Source organism: Columba livia, chromosome 10 (genome assembly GCF_036013475.1).
Source record: "Columba livia isolate bColLiv1 breed racing homer chromosome 10, bColLiv1.pat.W.v2, whole genome shotgun sequence".
In the NCBI taxonomy this organism is placed as follows: domain Eukaryota; kingdom Metazoa; phylum Chordata; class Aves; order Columbiformes; family Columbidae; genus Columba; species Columba livia.
The window spans coordinates 12,236,233-12,257,381 of NC_088611.1; the positions used below are offsets into that span (position 1 = coordinate 12,236,233).

At 39.8% G+C, this 21,149-nt stretch overlaps 1 protein-coding gene across 1 annotated transcript in view; it reads left to right on the plus strand.

Annotated features, from left to right (window-relative positions):
- PDZRN3 (PDZ domain containing ring finger 3) overlaps positions 1 to 21,149 on the plus strand; it is a 140,779-nt gene that overhangs the window by 86,072 nt on the left and 33,558 nt on the right. The window lies entirely within an intron of this gene.

A 21,149-nucleotide genomic window follows, 5' to 3' on the forward strand; every position in this document is an offset into this window, starting at 1 on the left:
CTGGGATTTAGGCTGGCGATAAAAGAACCATTTCTTCTGGTTTAGAGGAGGACGTGGGGGATGACCTGTTATTCATCTCTAGCCCTCAGGCTGCTGGTTTTACCACTAAATTAGACCTTTTAGAATAAATGAGTTCACTGTTAGATAATAGGTGAGGGGTTTTTTCGTTGGGCTTTTTAAATTTTTTAGTCTTGAAACTCCTCCAAACCTCAGTATTTACAACATACTAATAATGCCACAATATATGTATTTTTATTAGACTTTCTATTGAACACTAGTCTAATACCTTTGCTTGTGTTATTTATGATGAGATTGTTTCCAGCTACTGTTAATTTATTTTACACAGCCCATGATGTAATCGTTAAGCAGTTGTAATGAAGATTGAAGGTTTAATAATGCCAAGTGTTACAAATTTCTATTTAATCATTCCTAAATCGATTAGTTACTTTCACCCAAATGCCGTGCCATTGAAACAGAGAGAGCTAAAGACACAAACCACTGTGGCCAGTGTTTGATAAATGTTATTTTGGTGCAGTGGTAATTGAGTTATTGAATTTACTCATCTTCCAAATGATGTTTGCATTGTCTCAGCCATATGTGTTTAGGGCCAGGGGAAGGTCATTAGGAGCTTCAGACTGGGGGCATGTTTGGGTTAAAGTGATTTTGAACAGCCAGTGTTGAGGTTAGTCAATTAAAAGAAATAGCACAGAAAGATGCTACAGAAGGGCATGTTATGGGCTGGTCAGTGGGGAGGTCCCAAAGGCCTGTTTAAAATAGTCTAAAGATTCTGTAAGTAAATGTCTACTCCTAGCCCTGGGCTCTTTGGCACTGACAAATTGCTGTGGAAGACGTCCTTCGCTTAAAACAGGTTTCAGCTATAAACAAACGTCACACTTTTATAGCTACATATAGGACAAGCCTACAAGGGCAAAGGGGAAAACATCAAATGATAATACCTTTTGTAAATATAAACATACCCTTAAATGAACTTACTTAAGGGAAGATGGAGGCTGTAGATGAGACATAGAAAATGTCCCCAGGCTGCTCAAGGCACAGCAAGTTCTGCAGAGCTGTTTCGTGGCAGGGGACATCCTGGGCTGGTTCAGTGGCTCCTCCTTAGTGCGTGTGACTCGTCACCACTGAACTCTGCGTAAAGATCAGCTCCATATTCAGGGGATTATTAGTTTGATAGGATTAAACTGTTTCAGAGTCACAGTTCTATATATAGTATATTTATATCTACATCCTGGACACAGAGCTAGGGAGTGCTTTGTTCCCCCAAAGAGCACGTCATTTCTATTTAAGACTGAGTCCTAGTGACCACATCTCTGTGGCGGGAAAGAAATGGGGGGCAGATTCCCCTCAGAATTAGATGGCACCTTTCCTGAGTGACCCAGCACCAGCAAAGATTTTCAGTGGACCTGATTTCCTCTGCTCCAAATGGAGTCATGGGGAAGAGCAAAGTCTCTCTTGAAGTGAAAAATGGGGCACTTTAGTTTTAATACTAGGCTAGTTACTGCTTATAGAGACCATTTTTTTTCCTTCCAAACACTGGAGAGAGGCTCATGTTCTCTAATATTTCTGTTCTGCAATTCTTTAAAAACTTTTTTTATAAATACGCTGGTTTGTATTTGATTTCTGTCCTCTAGACACTATTTAAATCAGAAGTAATAATTTCTAATCGTGTAAAATACCCAAAGCTTAAATCAATAAACATTTGATGAATACATAACCCAAGGACATTCTCTTTGGCTGATAAATGATAATTGTGGGAGTGCCTGGCAGTTTTTGTGGTTAAACCTTTGCTTTTATACAATTAAATGGCTGACTGTTTCAAACACTGGACACCCTCTTAATGATAATTGTGCAAGGAATCAGAGAGCTTACTGGGGACAAGTGAAACAAAGGCCTTTCTCCTGGTGCTTGTAAATGATCAGCTGGAAAGCCAGAGTGGCTGGGGTCCACGTGCATGTCCTGTGCATTATTTTGGGTCCCCACTCATGCTGCGTCCGATGTGTCCCCTCTGCCTGCCCTGCTGCTCTGCCAAGGGTGCCGCTGCTGCCACAACCTCGGTCCTGGGCCATGATGTCCCCAATGACCCGACAGCAGGCAAGCATTCCCGTGGCAAAGTGGCACTCCTGGCTTGGGGGACACAGGCAACAGGCCAGGACATGTCTGGATGGTACCATAATGACAGTGGAATCTTCTGCAGTCATTGATGGCCGGTTTACAACATTTAGTGAGATGGGGTCTCACTAAAAGGACTGTAGGATCACTATAATAACATGCAGACCCTGGAAGCATTCTGCATTACCTGTGAATGTATCTCAGTCACGCGTTAATACAAAAAAAATCCTCTCTCACTCCATTGTCCAGCCCCTCCAGCCCTCGCTATAATTTTCCTCATAACCCAGCAAAGCCACCCCAAAGTATACACTATGTGCAGTTCCTTCTGCCCCATGGAACTGCATCTACAGTAAATCAAACCTATTTGTGTATTGCACAGTTTCAAAAGGAGAGGTGTCATTACATGCAGAACGGAATCCTGTCCTGTAGCTTGTAGCTACTGAGTAATTTTCAGCCTCTACAGTTGCTCTACCATATGCCAAATTTGTAAAATCTTGTTCATGTTTTTTTCCTCCCTTCACCAGAGAACAGCTCTTTAGGGGAGAAACACAGAGCTGACAATTACACAGCTTCCCGCTGTGAATAAACCGTAGGACATCCCTGGCCATCAGGCTTTACAGGGAGACTTGAGAAGTGTCTTTAGCCTTTCTTCCCTGTGCTGATGAAGTTACAAAGTGAAGCACAAGCAGTTTCACTATGAGATTAAAAATCAGCCAGGAAAAAATGATCCTGTTTTAATCTACTGTGGTGCCTTTATTCTGACTCCTGCATCATTCAGGCAGAAATGATGGGGAAAAAAAGTGGAAGAAAATGAAACACTAATTATTTTTATCTTTAATGATCACTGGCAAAATAAACAGAGCATTTAGAGATTTTGGCATATATGTGATAGCATGTATTTATTTTCTGTATTATTTTAGCCACAGTGTCACCCAGGACCACATCTCACATGACAAGGAGCAATTAAAGGAAAATGTGTCCAGGCTATGCCCCTGCCAAGCTGAATCATGACCCTTCTTTGGCAGCCTCATGCATGAATCCCTCCCCCTGGGGAACACCCGGCAGTAGCTGATTTGCCAGCTGACATGACACATACATTTTTTTGTGCATGTATGTCATGGTAGTGACATTACGCACTCATTGAATACAGAGCTTACATCTCAGCATAATGTGCTATTTTTAATGTCACTTAGATATTCAGAGATTAAGAGTTAGGTCCAAGGAGACAGGCAGTGTCTCTTCATAGGGTGTTTGTTTTGTTCCAAGTCAAAATTCATGGCCATTTGATTTTCAAATACACTGTACAATATATACAGTATATACAGATAAAAGTGTATTAAATTACCTAGTTTGAATATAAACATCTGCAGATGTAGTAGCTGAGGGCACCTGGGGAGTTGTATACCAGAGACATAGGATTTTCTGTACAATTTATTCAATTAAAGTGTGAAATGTGTCTAAAAGAGTTATTTGAAAGGGTTTTGTTCTCCTGCACAATTTCTGCCTCCCACTCCCTTCTTTCTTTTGTGCAGAAGTCCCAGAACACAGCTCAGAAAGGGAATAATGAAATAAGAAGTATCTAGGAAGGGCACACAGCTACACAGCAAAGCAAACCTGGCAACATTGCTTCCAGTACAGGGTGTTTAAAAAGATGGACCCAATTTGAAATACATACTGCTTTGAAATTGGGTCCATCTTTTTTAAACACCCTGTATTTTTGGTTCATAGAAGAGATTTGAATCACGGTCCTGTATATTTTACATAAAGCTATTCATTAGAATTCAACTTGTTTATATTTCCTCCATAGAAAATATTTTCTTTATTTCAAATAAAGACATCTCACTAGCTAAAGCAACATTGCAGTGACTTATGGGCCAAAGCACAATAAACACAGTGAGAATCTTTATACAGAAACATATCTAATCCATGTAAGTGTGTATTTAATTTATCCAGATGTAGCTACAGCTCAGCTTGTTCCAACTGCCTGGTCAGCTTGGCAATAGCATTCCTACAATGTCTGAACTGGGATTTTGTTACCTCTACGTGTAAATTTAGTGGCATTTTAGGCACCGTGGAGTATCTGGACTGGCAGCCAGACACGGCTTCAGAGAGCTGCAGGTCCTCCCGAGTCCTGCACCATCTGCCATGTGTGTGGATGTCTTAAGGCATCTCAGGTGACATGGGGCATCTATAGCTACATTTCCTCGAACGAACCCTGCCCTTACAGACTAACAGTGAGTTGCTGACTTTACTACTTTGAAGAAGACACAGAACACACCATTCACTTGTAAAAGTCACTCACAAGGCATGGAAATGAAAGTGAGGGAACAAAAACCTCTAGATTTCCATCTTGAGAACATAGCTCAGTTGACACTGTAAGTCCTTTATTTCTGCAGACCAACCATCCAAGCCTTTGCTTCCCTATCAGCAAGCACAAAAATTAAGAGAGACACTATCTGCACAGCCAGTTTCCATTCGGGAGCCCACAGCATCTCCACCTCAGGCTGCACAACTCTGAAGTCTAAAAAACTCAATAAGGCGCACGCTGTTCGCAGAAGGTGCATCTGCAGGTGCCCTAATTCCCTGTACAGAGTGAGAGGTCTTGGGCTAACTGGGTAGGTTTTCCGCACATATTGCCACCTAAGCTGAATGCTGTTCTAAGAAAAACTTCGTATGTGTTGGCAAGAGAAAGCAGCCTTTGTTAATCCAAGTTAAAACACACAGTGTATTCACAAGTCACCCAGAATTGCCTCCTCATACCAAGTCTGCTGAAAAAGGGGAAGAACAAAACCTCTGGCAAAGTCAGAGTTGCCGCTCCAGGAGCTGTAGCCCATGCTGGCATCAGAAAGCCCATCACACCAATCATGCTGCTAAAAACTTGTAAGAACTAAGATTTTGGGGATCCCATTCTCAGTCCTTCACATGTAAGATGTCTGTTTTACCAGCTGAAGGTCAGATTGTGAACATTTGCCTTATCTCAGATCACTGTTCTGGTTCTCTTCTGAAACCCTACCGGTTGTACCGTATTCTTCTAGGTGTCCTATTTCTCTCCTTGCAAAAGGATAATTGTAGCATGGAATTACACAAGTACCACCATTAAACACAAATTGAGGTTTTGAAACACACGATGGCAAACTATTTCACACAGGAGAATAATCATATATCCTCAAATTTATAATTGGTCATTAGAGTCATTCAAGTCCAATATAATTCCCTTAACATAATCCACCCATTTTTCAATGAAATGTAGCTGGTATTAATCAGTAAGGATGATTCTATAATAGCTGAGATCATCCTGTAAACATGAAAATTCCTACTGGTGATTAAGCATAACGTTTACCATAAAAAAAATCCCAAGGCCAAGTACTTCAGTACTCAAAAGTATCATTAATATTTGAAAACTTCTGCAATTGTTCCAGAATAACCTTTTGTCTAGCTAAGACAGTGCCTGGGTCTGTGTCTTTGCGTGGTTATTGTACAAGACATTAATTTTACCAGAATCCTAAAACCCAAAGTGAAAGTACAGCATACACACAACCAATAAACACCAGAAGGCAAAACCTGAGCCAGGTGCTATATTAATGAAAGCCAGTCCCCTTACAATTTCCAGAAAATAGAGAAATCAGAAAAAAATGCTAGAATTTCAGACATGACCGCTTTGCCAGAATTGAGTTTTTCATCTGCAGCAGTGTGTAACTGCTTGCTGCTAAGTACTCTTCATACAACTGGTGGAATAACTGTTATGCACTCCCTAGCAGGCTTCTCATGGTCTCCAGAAGCAGCAATACCTGTGCTGGGCCTTTGTTCCTCCAGCTGCTGCTTATATGAGGAAAGATTTGCCTGCTTTTTTGCTTTGATGTTGTATATTTTCCATGTCTCAACCAATATTTCTACAGCTGCTCAAAGCCTTTGTGCAGCATAAGATGCCACAACAGTGACATGATTCCTGATCATTTAACAAGGTTGACGAGCAGCAGTCAGCACTGGGATGGTGGGTTATTTCAGAGCTGTGACTCTTGATGGAAGGGGTAGAAATGTTTCTTCTGTTCAACAGAAGCTCATTTCTGCAGTTGGTGGTGCTATGGATCAAGACTTCCCCAGATAAACTCAGTCAAATATGAAACACTTTTCAGAGCCAACATGTAATTCAAAGACATTTAGTACAAGCAGTTGTTCAATTTGTCATCTTAGAGTACTAACATTTTTAATAAATTTAACAAATAGGCACCTCACGGCAAGCAGGGTTGGGTTTGGTTTGTTTGTTGTTTTTTTGTAATTAGACTTCAGACAATGTTATATTATGTAGTTAAGGGACAGGAACTTTGCCTCAAATTTCAAAGTGGTGAATCTCAGTTTAATTCTGCTAATGGCACTTAACACAGATGGCTAAAAAGAGTAATTATCTTCTTTAGCTTTCTGCCACCTGCCACAAATGAACTGTTGTCTTTAATTGCTCAGAATTACTCTTAATCACACAAAACAGATACTTAAACCCTTGTCACATAGTGCAACTCAAGAGCAAGATTTTAACCCAAAGCATGTGACTTAAGAAATTGAGCAAGAGTACAATGGTGGCCGTGCGCTGGGACAGTTGAAGAGATGAATCCTTTCTCTTCCAGGCAGCAGCAAAGTTTGCAGGCTAATCATGCGAGCCCCCTAGTCTGATGCAAGTAAATTACCAGAGCAACCAAAGGCTGTATCCGCAATAGCAGGAAAAAATTCACACAATTCCTTCCCGCTGATACGCTTTCTCTAACAAATGGTCATTTTGAAAAGCCACACAATCAAATAGATTTCTCTTAAAAATTACTTGGTGAAGAACTTAAAGATGTAACGTTAACTATCCCTGAGCGATGAGTCAAAGCTTTTTTAGATTTCCTGGAGATGTTTTATAAGAGCCATTCTTGCCCCCACCGTTCAGATCCCCTTTCCTCTTTACTACTGTTCTTGATGTCTAAACTAAAAAACAAGAACAAATTCCAATTCTGCAGAAGAACTAATGAGTCATCTCTTCAAATCTGCCAGCTGATAGTGAAAATCACCTTTAAGATGAATTACCACATTAAACTGAAAACACACTAATGAAGATCCTGGGTTTTAGATAGATCTCTGCTTAAGAGAAAGGAAAAAGCACCAAACTTGCTGTTCCATGAATTACATTACATTACCATCACCTTTTCTCCCAAACTTGTTAGAGAAAGTTCCCAACAAAATTTATACACAAGGTATATAAATTACAGAAGGAAAATTAGGGTGGAAACCTCCCAGTAAGAACTCTTCTAAGTTTAAATGAAAACCAAAATTCAGAACATTTTCACTTCTTAGCATAAAATAATCTACAGTAGAAGTGATCTGTACTGCTATATGTTTTTGAAACCACAAATTGTTTTTCAAAAATTACTCCATTACTCATGAATAGTGCCATTTAGCATCTTTTTGTTGTGACAGTTTTGTGTCTTTAAATGACTGAGTGGCAGAGGGGAAGGAAATCATTTAGAAGCACAGACCTGGACAACAGCCTTAAGAAGCTTATATGTGTCCACCAATCTAAGGATAAACAAAGACCTAAAAATACTAAATTAGCACTGAACATTATTTTTATGGGAATTCATTACCCACAGCATTCATGTTGTATACCAGGGCTTTGCGCTGTGCTCCAGCTTAGGGAGAGTTTCTATTCTATAAATTCCTTTGACTAGTCCAACTACCCCACCAAGAGGGGCTCAGCTGTACAAAGTGTCTGTGAGGAGGTGTAAGAAAGAAAGGGTCTGACGGCACTATTGCCCCCGTGTATTTAAAACCATAGCAGGGAAAATTAGTCTAATAATAGTATTGACCTTTGTTACTTGGTAAATAACAAACTATTATTGGATAATTATAGTAAAGGTCAAGATCCACTTTTTTTTTTTCCTTGAAAACATGCTTACTCTGTGTTTAGCTTCCACTAAAAAGTGCTTTTCATAAAGCATATAGCGCAGCAAACATTTGAATGTATCACAGCTTATGACACTGACCTAATTTAACTATAAAAGATAAGAACTTTTCAGTGGCGCTTGTTCAGGTTTCCTTATTATCATCGGGCTCCAGCTTCCATATGGGTTTGTTACGATAATAAGGGTTCATAAAATGTAGCTATTTTCATATAAATATTGTCCAAGTGACAATAGATTTTTATGATTGCAGTGGCCGGCAAACGCTCTGGGCTGGTGTGTTGTTGCTGGGAGCGCACAGGGCTGCAGGAAATGAAAACAACTTCAGAAAGAGGAAAGATTAAATACAATCAATCCATCACTGCATGATAAGTAACAGGCTTTCAGAGTTTTAATGGACTAAATAGTGTAATGTGTTTGGTTTGGTAACCACAGAGTTTAATCGAGTATTTTTAATTTTTTAAACAGGAAATGGCCTTTTCTCCAAAGGATATACACATTTGCAGTGCATAAATCAGATCCCAAGTCCCAGGATCTTGATCTCATGGTCTTTATCATGCAATTAACTTTAACTCTTTTCCTGAAGAAACTCCCGCTCATTCTGCTAGTGTAACATGATTTGATGAGTTGTGGTTGGGTTTCCATCATTTTCTTCCATTCAAGCTTTTGCCTTAAATCTGCTCCTCTAAACCATTTCCAGGCTGTGGATCAGGCACATGCCCCTTCCCAGGTGAGCTGTAGGTAAGGGGGTGCTACCTGCACAGCCCAGCCATGGCACGGCCGTTCGCCACCCACACCCCTGCGCGGTGTTCTCTGGCAGGGAGACCATGGCAAAAAACACCATGCAGCCTCGTGTTCTCTCACCTTCCATTTCTGACCCTTTCCTGAAGTCCGTCTGTGTTTGGCTTAAGCCCAGCCTGCACAGGTATCCCCAGCCTATGCTGGGGGAGCAATGGGGAGGCTCCTGTTTAGTGCACTGAGCACAGTATGGGGTTTATTTAACACTGTACAAATGTCACATTTTAGACAGGATAGCATGTAGCTATGACAGCTGTCTTTTAAATTATGCAGAGGAACAAGCTGAGGACAAATACAACTGGGCAGTGGCTTGTTAAAGGAATCTACCCAATACAGCAAGGTTTATTCCTTCAGGAAACACGAAGTATCATTTAGCAATAAAATCAGGTAAAATCTAGGTGCATGTATTTTCTGACATGCTTGCTAGATATCATGATATAAATACATACTACCAACATAAAGTATGCACACACACACACACATATGTATATCTCTTCTGAGATTACTGATAACTTATCCGTTGCCAAAATGAGATGCAAAATTTACAAAACATGTATAGTTAATATACGCACTCACGGACTACCTTTGAAAAACGTGATTCATAAATTATACATTAAGTTAGTAACTCTACATGCACGCATCAACAGGATATTATTATGACAAAGGCGGCTATCTTTTCAAAATGAAGGGACACATAAAAACACCACTGAGTGACAAGCAGAATTGGGAGCCTTTCAGCAGAGCTTAATCAGAGACTCTTTGGGAAGCTAAAAAGAGGAGCACTGGGAATCCCATTCTCTCCAAAGATTCAGATGCCTCTGAATGTAATCTGTGTACAAATCCCCTGGCTTACAAGCAGAGGATCCCCACTGACTACTGGCCCTGCTACCTCCCTGCACAAGAAATATTTGCAGTAGTAAAGCTTGAATTTAGGAAAGTCTTAGTATCCAAAGGTTTGTTGTTGTTGTTGGGCGGGGGGAGGAGGGGTGTTTCTTTGTTTTTCCTCACGATTCAAAACAAAATTAAATTAATGTTACGGTAAGGAAGCAAATATGAGTGCAGAGACAGAAAATATTTGAAACACTTCCAAGTAAACACTCAAACTTAAAGGAATATGTTTGAAAAACAAATGTTCCTGTGTAAGGAATGGGAAAGGTTTTCTGAAGCATGTGTTAATTAAGGAAGACATACTAGATACAGGAAAGTGTTCAGGAATATACCCGTGACACTGTATGGAAAAATACTGGAAAATACTAAAAAAAGGTGAAGTTGTCTGCCTCTCCTTTAAAGCAGAATTCAAGTAGATGTTGTTCTACAGGTGAAGAACCACTGTAAAACTGCACGTGAACAAGATGCTACTCTACTAAAATGCTCAACAAAGATGCAAAATAAGCCAACAAATTACCAGAGAAAAACAACCTAGGTCTGCATACAGCATTGCCGGGACTCCAGGTTCTTGTTTCCTAATGATACACCAATGTACATAGGTAGCTTCATGTAGACAGCTTTCACTATAGAAATTATAAACCACTTGAGTAGATTTTATATAAATGATAGCAAGGAAACAGGTACACATTAATATCCCCCCAAAATACTGAGAGTTTTATGATTAAAAAATAAAATTAAAAAAGAAAACAAACAAACAACACCGCAGGAAACACATTAAAAACCTGCACCGATGGGTAGAAGTGTTTGAGCTAAGAAAACTGTATTTTAGCTTGTAATCTTCTTTTATAGCCATTTTTTTCATTGATATTTGTTTTCTATTCATTTGCTGCCTCAGTACTGTCTTCTGTGGTATCATGCCACCATGACCAAAGTGACAGACTTTTGTCTCTGCTGGATTAATCAGTGTGTTCTTTGATCCATAACATATGCTCCTAGCAGACATTTAGCATCAACATATTCGAGATTTGTGGCCTGGCAGTTTAGAGCCTGATGTTAACCTAGCTGGTAGACACTTCAGACTATTTCATTTTTTTGTGTTTTTAATTGAGCCTGTCTTTTATCCATAGGAGAGTTAAAACAACAGGATAAAATATGTGATGTCAAATATTTGGGTTAATATCTTTGCTTGGAAGTTCATTTTTTTCTTGGTGAGAAAGCACTGAGAGGCTTCCTCTAGAAATATCAGATCTCCATAGGCACAGCATGTACATTTTTATGTGCATCTCAAGCACAGGGCTTGTGTGTCCATGGCTCAGGAGAGCCTGGCCTCACAGAAGAGGACATGAGCTCCACACCACCACTGCTGAGGTCATGCCCATTAGTTAATGTACCAAAAACTGACCTACTGTGACTCTGGGTGGGTGATGGGAAGTTTTATTTCCTCTGAAAATAGTTTAAAAGTTCTATCAAAGGAAACCAGTAAAGGGTAGGGTAAAGAACAGAAGGAGTAGGGTGGTAACCCAAGATATTTTTCCCTTAGTGTATCAATTAAATAAAGGACATCAATTAATGAGATTCAAACTATTTAATTATTTTTCATCGAGAGGTACAGCGCATGATTTATGGCTCAGCTACTCCTTTACTGATCATACTGCTATAAAGTGCTGCATGATATATCGCTTTCTACTGTGTCGTGCACAGATAGAAATGGCAAGTGTAAAACGGGATTAACAGTCCTCAAAATAGTCTGGACTTGAAATTACTTGTACAAGGCTGGTGTCAAAACTCCCTTTGACTTCAGAAGGTGCTGAATTATCCCATCTTCCCCATGTTCTGTGGCACAGGCACATCCCTGTCTGGGACAGACCCAGGTAAGGCCCCAAAATAGTACATGTAACATAGAGGAGAGAGGATCTACTTCTTTTTAAAAAGCACTGTCCTGCCATGAAGAATTAAACAGAAAATGAATGGAGAAACCAAATGTCAGCTGCCCCCTTAGACTTGAAGGTTCAGGAAACTCTGCTTAGTGGGAGTGGGAAAAGACTGGCAGGCTGAAATGTAAGAGAGTAATTGTATTATAAGAAGATTATGGGAGATTATTTTTCTTGCAGGCCCTAGATTTCTCCAAAAACAATCCTGAATTGCGTCCTACAAGGCAAAAATAATTCATCCATTCCTCTGCACAACGGAGCTTTATTAACTGCGTATTCATTTGGTGTGTGCAAAATTAAAAATGGGCTCATATTACAAAACGTTACATGCATCTTTCTGTTGTTTGACAACGCAGAGCTCTGTGTGATTAACAATGTGGCAGCTCATAGCAAGAAAGAAAATAATTGTTTTTTCAATATACAACCCCCATAATAATTCAGAAGTCAATATGCATCCTCAGAGAATTTCCCCGGCAGAGGTTTGGGGGCAGCAGGGTGGCCGGCTGCATTTCCTTGGGAGTGGGAAGCTGTTGCAGCCCTGGCTGGGGTTTTAATGTTTAACTATAACCACTGGGACTGGAATCATAGCTTCTAGTGGCCTAGTATGAATACTAATAAGACACTGGGCCATGGAGTTCCTTGCTGATTTTGACAGTTTAAAGGATCAGTTAGTTAATTAGAAGATGACATGGCACATCGCATCCCTTGGCTCCATCCTGCCTTCTGTCTCCTCTTTTCATTTTCTTTTTTGACATGTTGGATTACATCATTACTTGTAGTTTCACTTGTTAGCCACACCATGAAATGAGAATATTTTAAACTGTAATTATTGTGATATCTCTCCTCTGCCAAGAACATGAAATTCAAAGAAAGCATACAGAAACTTGAAATTCAAAGACTTGGGAATACATGCTTGGTAGTTTATAACCTTCTAACTATAGCCAATAAACAGAGAAAGATTTTAAGTAGCACAGAAAACTGTGTTGATCATCATACTGGCAACCAATCTAGTATTCAAGCAGGGACCCCCATCATCTGTGCTTTATTTGCGAGTTATTTAATGCTTTCATTCGCAGAAATCTTGAGTCTCTTCCCCCAGCCATGAACTGATTGTGCCTCTAGACCTGTACATGTACATGCAATCCACTGTACTATCCTAAAAAAAAGTATGGGTTTTCCATCATTGTCATAGTCAGAACACACCAAATAACATTAACAGAAACATGGGACTACGCAGTAGCCATCTAATTTGGGGGGAAGAACAAAGGATAATAAAGGTGGGCAGGGGATAAGACATTTCATTGAAGCGTTAACTTACTTCTCAACTACACCTAATACCCCAAAATAGACAAGCCACAACCCAATACATAAAAATTAAAGAAATAATGTATGTGCAAAGCTAAAGTCATACCATAAATCATAAAAACTTACAAGTTTTTCATCCCAGTATCATACTGCAGTAAGCCATCAGGACAAAAAATCTGGACACATAGTAAGACTTTGGAAGAACCACAGCCACTTATTTTGTATATTACTACATAATCTCATATTTGTCTTCTAACTTACATTCTGTCTGTAAAATTCTTATCAAGGACATTGGCCTGTTTTCTGCAGAGAAGTGCAGAGAAACGTTTGTGCGTTACTTTCTCAGTACTTTTGCAGCTTGTCAGTCTGCAAACAGAAGAGTCTGCAGGAAAACTGGGGTGCAGTTGGTGTGTTGTGGAAAGCGGCAGCTCTGGGGCTTCACTGGAAATTAGGAGATTAGTGGGTAAATGTGTCTTCCAATAGGAACGATCATTTCAGGGTTATTATTGGCATTCATCACTATTTCTGATTGCCTGTGTACTTTCACATTTATTAAATGTTTATATTTGTGTAGTCATTTCAATACTACTTAGTCAATATTGGTTATCGGAATATGTATTTTGAGGAAAGAAATTGCAGAGGAAGTATATCTACATAATAACTCTATGCAGTTAGCCAACACAATAACCTATATAGGTAATTTATTTTTTCATTAAGGTAAACGTGATCTCCCATTGATTCACAGGGTTTTGCAGAAATACAGTGCTAATAACAGGTAGAAACTGTTTCTGCTGCCATTGAAGATAAAGCTGGGTAATCTTACCTGTAGAAGGAACAAAGTTGGGAGTTGTGTGCCCTCCAACAGTGGCCTTTACTCATTGAACTACAATTCCTTGTTCAAGCTGAACCAAGTTAGGCTTGAAAAGGGATTAACACCTTAGAGTGCCTTTTATCAAACCAATGTTATTGCAATAGTATTGATTTCATAATGAAACAAAAAATGAACCAGCATTGGTGCAGTTTCATAGGCTGGTGAGATTAAATTGTAAAGAGGATAAGTGGAACCCAAATACAATGCTATATTGTTGGTGTATTTCATACATTAAAGAACAGAAAACCATGCACTAGAGCATTCAGTAGGACCTTGGCCATCTTTTGTATTCTTCCATAGTTTCAAGATTACACCCTGGTTGGTGCTGGGAAGGCACAGGGGAATTCCCAGCACAGGTACAGCCTTTCCTGGGAGTGCAAACCAGTCAGAGCCCCCACGTGCCTCTGTTGCTCTTTTAGCCCGTATGTCTAATCCATTTTGACTGTACTTTTGCTGAAGCAGACGATGAGTGCTCCAGGTGTGCAGAACAGTCCTGCCTCACTGCCAGCCCCTCTGGAATTAACCACACAGAGCAGTTCTGGTGGTAATGCCAATCTCCTTCAGTGGAAATGCATCTTTCCCAGCTTCAAAGACAGAAATGAACACTTACCTTTGTTCCTGAAAGCTTTAAATCACATTCCATCCAAGGTCTAGTCATCTTTGGGTCTTTTCTGCATAGGAGCTCTAGCTGAGAATTAGCAATCATATTCTTCATTGTCCACCTCAGACCACCTAGTCCACCTAGAAATGAACACAAAGGCAAATACATAAGCAACCTTTTTACATTTTGGCTACCATTTACCATTAATACTTAATATCCGCACATCCTTTTCATCAGATGGTTAATATAAAACCTAATGAACCATAGACGGCATTCCTGTTTTGCTCTGTTTCAAATTAAGTGTGGAGCAGTAAAAACTGAGAAATGAAAGTTAATGTCCTTTCAAATAGAAATGGCTTAAAATTCAAAATATGAATATAGCTAAAATACAAAAGTAAGAAGGCTGTGATCCTTAGCAGGTCGTAGCAGTTTCTGGCCATATATTATTAAGCATTATTCAGCTGACCCTAAGGGGAGTTCATCTTGAGACATTAAGGTCAAAGAGCAGAAGCATTTGGACACAGTCAAATGGATTTTACACCTTTGTATCTTTCTGACATTACTGTTTTGCTTCAGCAAACTGCCTAATATCAGATATATCCTACTGGGTACCTTTCTAAATCACTTCAATTTTCTTTGTCCCTGGGCTACAGTTATACGATCAGGATCCAAAGCTATCACAGACTATGATATACTATTTTACTTGCTCGTTTGTATTAGAATGAACTTTATTAGCTTTTGGGCACGTGTCTATCAGTTTTAAAGATTAAGTATTATGTCAATTGCTTTTATGCAGCATTCAAGTACACTGAATCATTTTGCTTGCTCTGAGATTATTAAAAGTGTATTATCACCTTTACAGAAAACATTTTTGTTTTAAAATGAACCATCACTCATAGCAGCCTGCTTACCAATGCTATCCCTTCTAAAGTGATATTTCACAGCAAAATCAAAATGGGGATAGATGCTCTGTAAGTAACTGCAGATTTGAGAGCACCTGAACCTTATAAACCCGAGTGTATAACTAACATTTGACTCCACTCTATGCTGTCATTATCCACTTTCTTCATCTAAATATTCTTAATTTTCTATTTTATATTCTTGTAACTGCTAACAATAACCACAGCACTTTTACCATGTAAAAACTAACAATTTGTGCAGGCTTAAATTTGTCATTCTTCTTAAATAGAAATATCTAGCTAAATAACGCGTAAAAAATTACAGAGATGAGCTTGGCTGTTCAGTATCAAAACCAGGAAATCAAAGCTGCTTTTTTTGTGAGGAAGCTGAGGTTTCAGCCAACGTGAAAGAAGCTTTTAGAGCACAAATGCAGCCTATAATCAGATTTTCTCATTTCCTTGCCAGTCTTCCATACTTTTGGTTTTGTGGTTCTTAGTGGCTGGCTACATCGTGTCATGAACGGGAAAATGGATCAGCACAGTGTGTTGGGGATTGGAGCTAAAGAGCAACTTTTTAAAGTGTGATCTTCCCCCGGGTCCCTCACTCGGGCACTGCCGGGCTTGAAGTACCACAGCTGCCAGATGATTTTGGAGCCGTTGATGATTAGATTAAAGAGCACTCCTTTTCTGATTAGTTCATTCTCTGTCCTCAGTACTTAAAACCCTGTTTCACCCGCTTCCATCAGGGTGTCATTGCTGTGAAACCAGCATGTACATCCTCTGGTTCAGGGGTCGCCTTTTGTCTCAGTCTTTGACCAGGACCTCTCAGCACTGCTGTAACAGACACCCAGAGGCAGCCCACAGGAAGAGGAGTTTCGTGGTCCTTAGGTCAGTTCTCCGCATCCTAATTCTCCCCATCAGAAGGTCTCGGTGGCATATTAAACAGTTATTTACCCTATTCTGACCTCATCATTTCTGCTTCATGAAAGACTGAATTAACACGATTGCATTCTTGCATCTCCTGGCCTTGCAGCGCTCACAGCGATGTTGCTCTACTGTTCCTGTAATATTACCATCTTTCTCAAGTGGCATAAATTGAAGAAATATCAGACTCTTTAAAGAGCTTAGAGGACAGAACAGTTTCTTCAGTGGTTTAACAATAAATATCATTTCATTTAAGTTACTTCTGAGAATTGGAACCCTTTCAGAGATGCTAAGTGGAGCAAATAAGGATCTCAAGGCTTCAGCATTAACTGATGGGAATAAAGCCAGGGTTTTACATTTGCTTTCACATCCTCTCTTGTGGTATGTTTCAGTTTAAATATTTTGGCTCCACTCTTGAAGCTTCCAATGCACAGGCAGATTGCTGTGCCCACATGCAAAAAAGAAGAGATCTTTTTGCTGTTCTGTTTAGAGTATGTATTTAGTTGTTGTGTGTGCACAATGCCATAGAAAATCCTAGTTTGCTTTCAACAAAGGACTTTTTAGAAGGGTATTTTTAAAGTAGATCTATACTAATTAAATGTATTAGGAATCCAACACTTCAGAGCTATTGGTGGATTGTACTATTGAAAATTTGCAAATAAACACAAACACAACTCAGTCTGAACCCGTTTTCAACAATAAGGCACTCAGACTTTAAAAGAGGCTGTAATTAAAAAGCACCCTAACACACTTTGAAAATTTCCAGATACTTACTTTAAAGTACAGTTGTGTGGCACAAACAGTTTTCTTTCACACCACTCTATGTAATCATAATCTGTACAGTTTCCTGACTTCTGTTTATATAACACACGAATGCGAGAATTATTTATAAAGTCACAGATGTTCTCTTTCCTAGTCTTTGTTTCTCGCAAGTCTTAAATATTTGTAAAAACAAGAAAAGTAATTAAAGTAATGATACTTTAAGCAAACATTCCCCAATCAAACTGCTGAAATAGGAATCATTTGTTTAAACGGAACTTGCTAAGTATATGTACAAAAATATAATGTTAAATAGTTACTACATACTAAGAAAGCCAACTTGCATTTGAAAAAAAGAATAAAAATAAAAATAAACAATGCCAAACCGTTACTAATATTGCAGTCAGCCCCTCAAACATTAGGAACTCCCAGAACCGGGTGCAACGGTTTGGTGTTTGCCCAGATCTGTGGAGTAGCTGCGTGCCATCTGCTCCTCGCACAAAGGACATGAGTTTATTCTTGCTGGTGGGAACTGCTGTCTGAGAGCCAACACTTGGCAGCCTCAGTCCTTTCCCTTGCAAAGCTGGCAGAGGCGCTTTTTAGCCTTTGAGTTCCCTAATAACATTCCCCTCCAGGGTGCGGGTCCCTCATGAGTGCTTTATTTCCCTCTTTATTGTGATTCACCATCCCGTGCAGACAGGCAGGACACCTCAAGTTCATTGGTCTCCTGTGGATTCCGCTTACCTGCCAACACCTGACAGGCTTAATCGTAAAATAAATCAAACATTTACATCATTAAATTTCTACTAGGCTTGTAGAGACTGTAGGTTGCAACTAAGACAAACACAAAAAGCAAAACCAGCCTGTGGTCTCTGGCAAGATTGCCTCCTCACCATCACCCACTGTTTATCCAGGAGACAAGAGCGGCACCCTGCCCTTTGAGGTGGCCTGTGCTGTCTGGCTGCTTTCCACCTTCTGCTCCTTGGGAATTAGCTTTTGGACACACAGGCAAATGTCTGATGATCAGAGCCAGGTATCTTGGTAAAAGGGATTTTGCAGACTTGGTCACATTTAATCAGTCAGGGAGCAAGTAATCTAGATAAATGCTAATGAAAACCCTTGCTGGCACCTTGTGTTGTCAAAGGCTATTTACTATTGTTCCTAGTCAGCTCGCCTGCTAACTTCCCATTCAGCCTGGATTGCTCAGATTCAGCTGGAACCACTATAATATTCACATTAGACGTGATAGAAGCCATCCACTATGCGTACATTTTGTTAAGCTCATTATCTGTGGCACACTGGCAAGACCACACATGACACATTGTTAACCCAAATGACAGATCCCATAACGAGCTGCCTTACTGGGACAAACCAAAGGAAGCCAGTTTACCTCCACCATGTACGGCACGTGTTGACGAGGGTTCCTGTAACACGCTGGGCTTCCCAGTGTACGTATGTTACAGAGCAAGTGTAATCACACAATTAACATCCACCTCATCCCGGACAGCTTGGGTGGCTCTTTCTGTCTCTCTGATCCAGCAGTGAGGAGCACTGAGAAAATCTCTTTGTTCTTGATGTCAGTCCTCGAACCTCACAAAGAGCAATCAGGAAACAAAACTGCAGTGCTGGGGCCTCATCGGATCTTGTGGCATCACCCACCGATCTCATCCATCACGGAAGAAGTCTCGTAAGAATTAACCTGAAAACTCATAGCAGCTTTTTACTCAGAACATGCAAACTGCAACAGCTTACGAGCTGACCAAATTTAGCAGATTTCACAGAGACACCACAAACCATCCTTATGCCAAACTTCAAATTCTTGTTTCAACGTATGTTCATACTAAAATCTTCTCAAAGAAGACGCATCCAGAATTTCTTAACGTGGGCAAACAATGTATTTTTTGTTTCTGTAACCTTACTCTTGGAAATGACTTAAAGACTTTGGCTGAAGTGTACCATTAAAACCAAGAATCAGCCTTGGACAATGCCCAGAACGCAAGTTTCCAGCCCAAGTATTTAAAATTTGGCAAAGTACTGTAAAAACTTGTCTGTATTAACCTGAGGTAGCAGTACTGTTTCTGTCTATGAGATGAATAGAGACATACAAATTAGATTTCAGTAATAGAAACCATCTCTGTTGAGATGAGTGCTGGCCTGACTGTCAGGGTCGCTTATTTACCAGAGCAACAGTGCAACAAAGCCAACTGCCCCATTAAGCCACGCTGTTTGCTGCTGAGCAACGTGCTCAGGCTCTGTTAGAGAAATCTGAAACATCACATCTATGGGATCCCTCCACTCTTACATACAAACAACAGTCTTCTGCTTGACTTTCTCTCCTGGCCTGATTTACAGATTGTCTTTTGGAATCAGATGAAATGTTATCTCATGTAGTCTATCATGTTACTACAGGAAAACAACAAATAGGTGCATTTCCGTTGAAACTGGAAATGAAATATCCTGCATGTTCCTGTTTTATTTCTAATCAGATCCAGCTGTGTGGTACTTCTAAAAAAAATTCCTGACTGAATTCAGCCACCTGAACTGAACAATAACATTTAAATAGCAACTAGTGTTTAGGAAGAAACTTAATTGCATTTAAAAAAAAAAACTAGGCAACATTTTTGAAAGTTTTACCTTAAGTTGCTCAATCAAATTACATAACCAGATTCATCTAATAAAAGCCATATTTTTCTTTTTTACTATTTCAGTAGAGTCGTCTGTTTTTTTACTTCAGTTATCATCACCATCTTTTCTGCTTTCAGGGAACACCAGTTCCCTTGTGCAAGAACTTTCCAGTTGTTACGACCCACAGGCACTGGCTGCCAAGCAGCTTTGGAACACCCCGCAGTGTGTGGCTGCACATCTCCCAGGGATGGCCTGAACCCTTCTCCACTGGGAGGGCCAGCAGTAAGATCCAGCTACTTCTGTCTGTCTCTAACCTTGCAAGTTCACCTGCTGTCCCATCAGGGAAGCATCACAGTCACTGCACAGGGATGGAGTCCCGACCTGCTTTCACATGTTTGGCCGGGATTTGAAGAGGTCTCCTTTCTTTCTTTCCCTGTAGGCAGATTTTGCTACCAAAACACAGTCTCCGAGTTAAGGGCCCCCTTCTTGTCACAGTGTCTATTTGCTAAAGTTTAGAACTAAAATATATGAACAGCATGATAAAAATATTCAGTAGCTGAATATTTTAATGCAAATTGTGAGTCAGTACAATTATAGTAATAACTGTGCATCCTACAAGATACCTGTGTACAGAGTTTGGACACATAAAAGCTGCAGGTAATCCTTGCACAAAGTTTCCATGATCATCCACAGAAACTCGCTAAGCAAACACTCAGGAACCAGTTAGAGAACCACAGCACAGGATCCAGGCTCACTGCCATGCAATGCCTGTGTTAGAATTACACCCTTGGTCTCATTCCTAGCTATTTTATCATCTTCTTTATAGCAGAATGAATTGAAACAAGGATTGTAAAAATGCACACCTTCTGAATGCTTAAACAATTGGAAAAAGTATAGCCCATCCAAATTCGTAACAAAAGGGAGTGTTTTCTCCAGACTGGAAAACATCCATAAAGCTTATGACTTATGAGTACTTTTCTAGTCCATTGGGCAGTTCACTGATGTTTTATTCTTTGCGTCTGTGGCACAGGATCAGTATGGATCTAGGCACTCGAATACTGAGTAGTCATAAATGCCATACTTATTGTACATCTTTTCATAAACTAGTAAAGTTTATCTTTTTAATATAAAAAAATAATATGTGAACCTGTCATCTACACTCTTCAAATGCAATGAGTCAGTAGCAGAGGTGGCCATTTTTCACTTGGTATAAATATTAATCTAAAGCTAATCTATAAATATTAATCTGAGGCTTTCTTTTTTTTAATCCACAGACATTCACGTATATCTCTTTTGCTTTGTAGCCAGGTCCTAATGCTGCATGTAGGCTTTCATGGACAGGGATGGCCTTTCTCTGCTGTGTTTGTTAAATGCCTGGTTCAGTCATCTCCTGCTATAAAACTGAGGCTCTCAGATACCACCACGCTATGAGAGGAAAATAAATGCTACTAAGCATATTCAACTTTGCCACAACGGAGTTTGGTACCACTA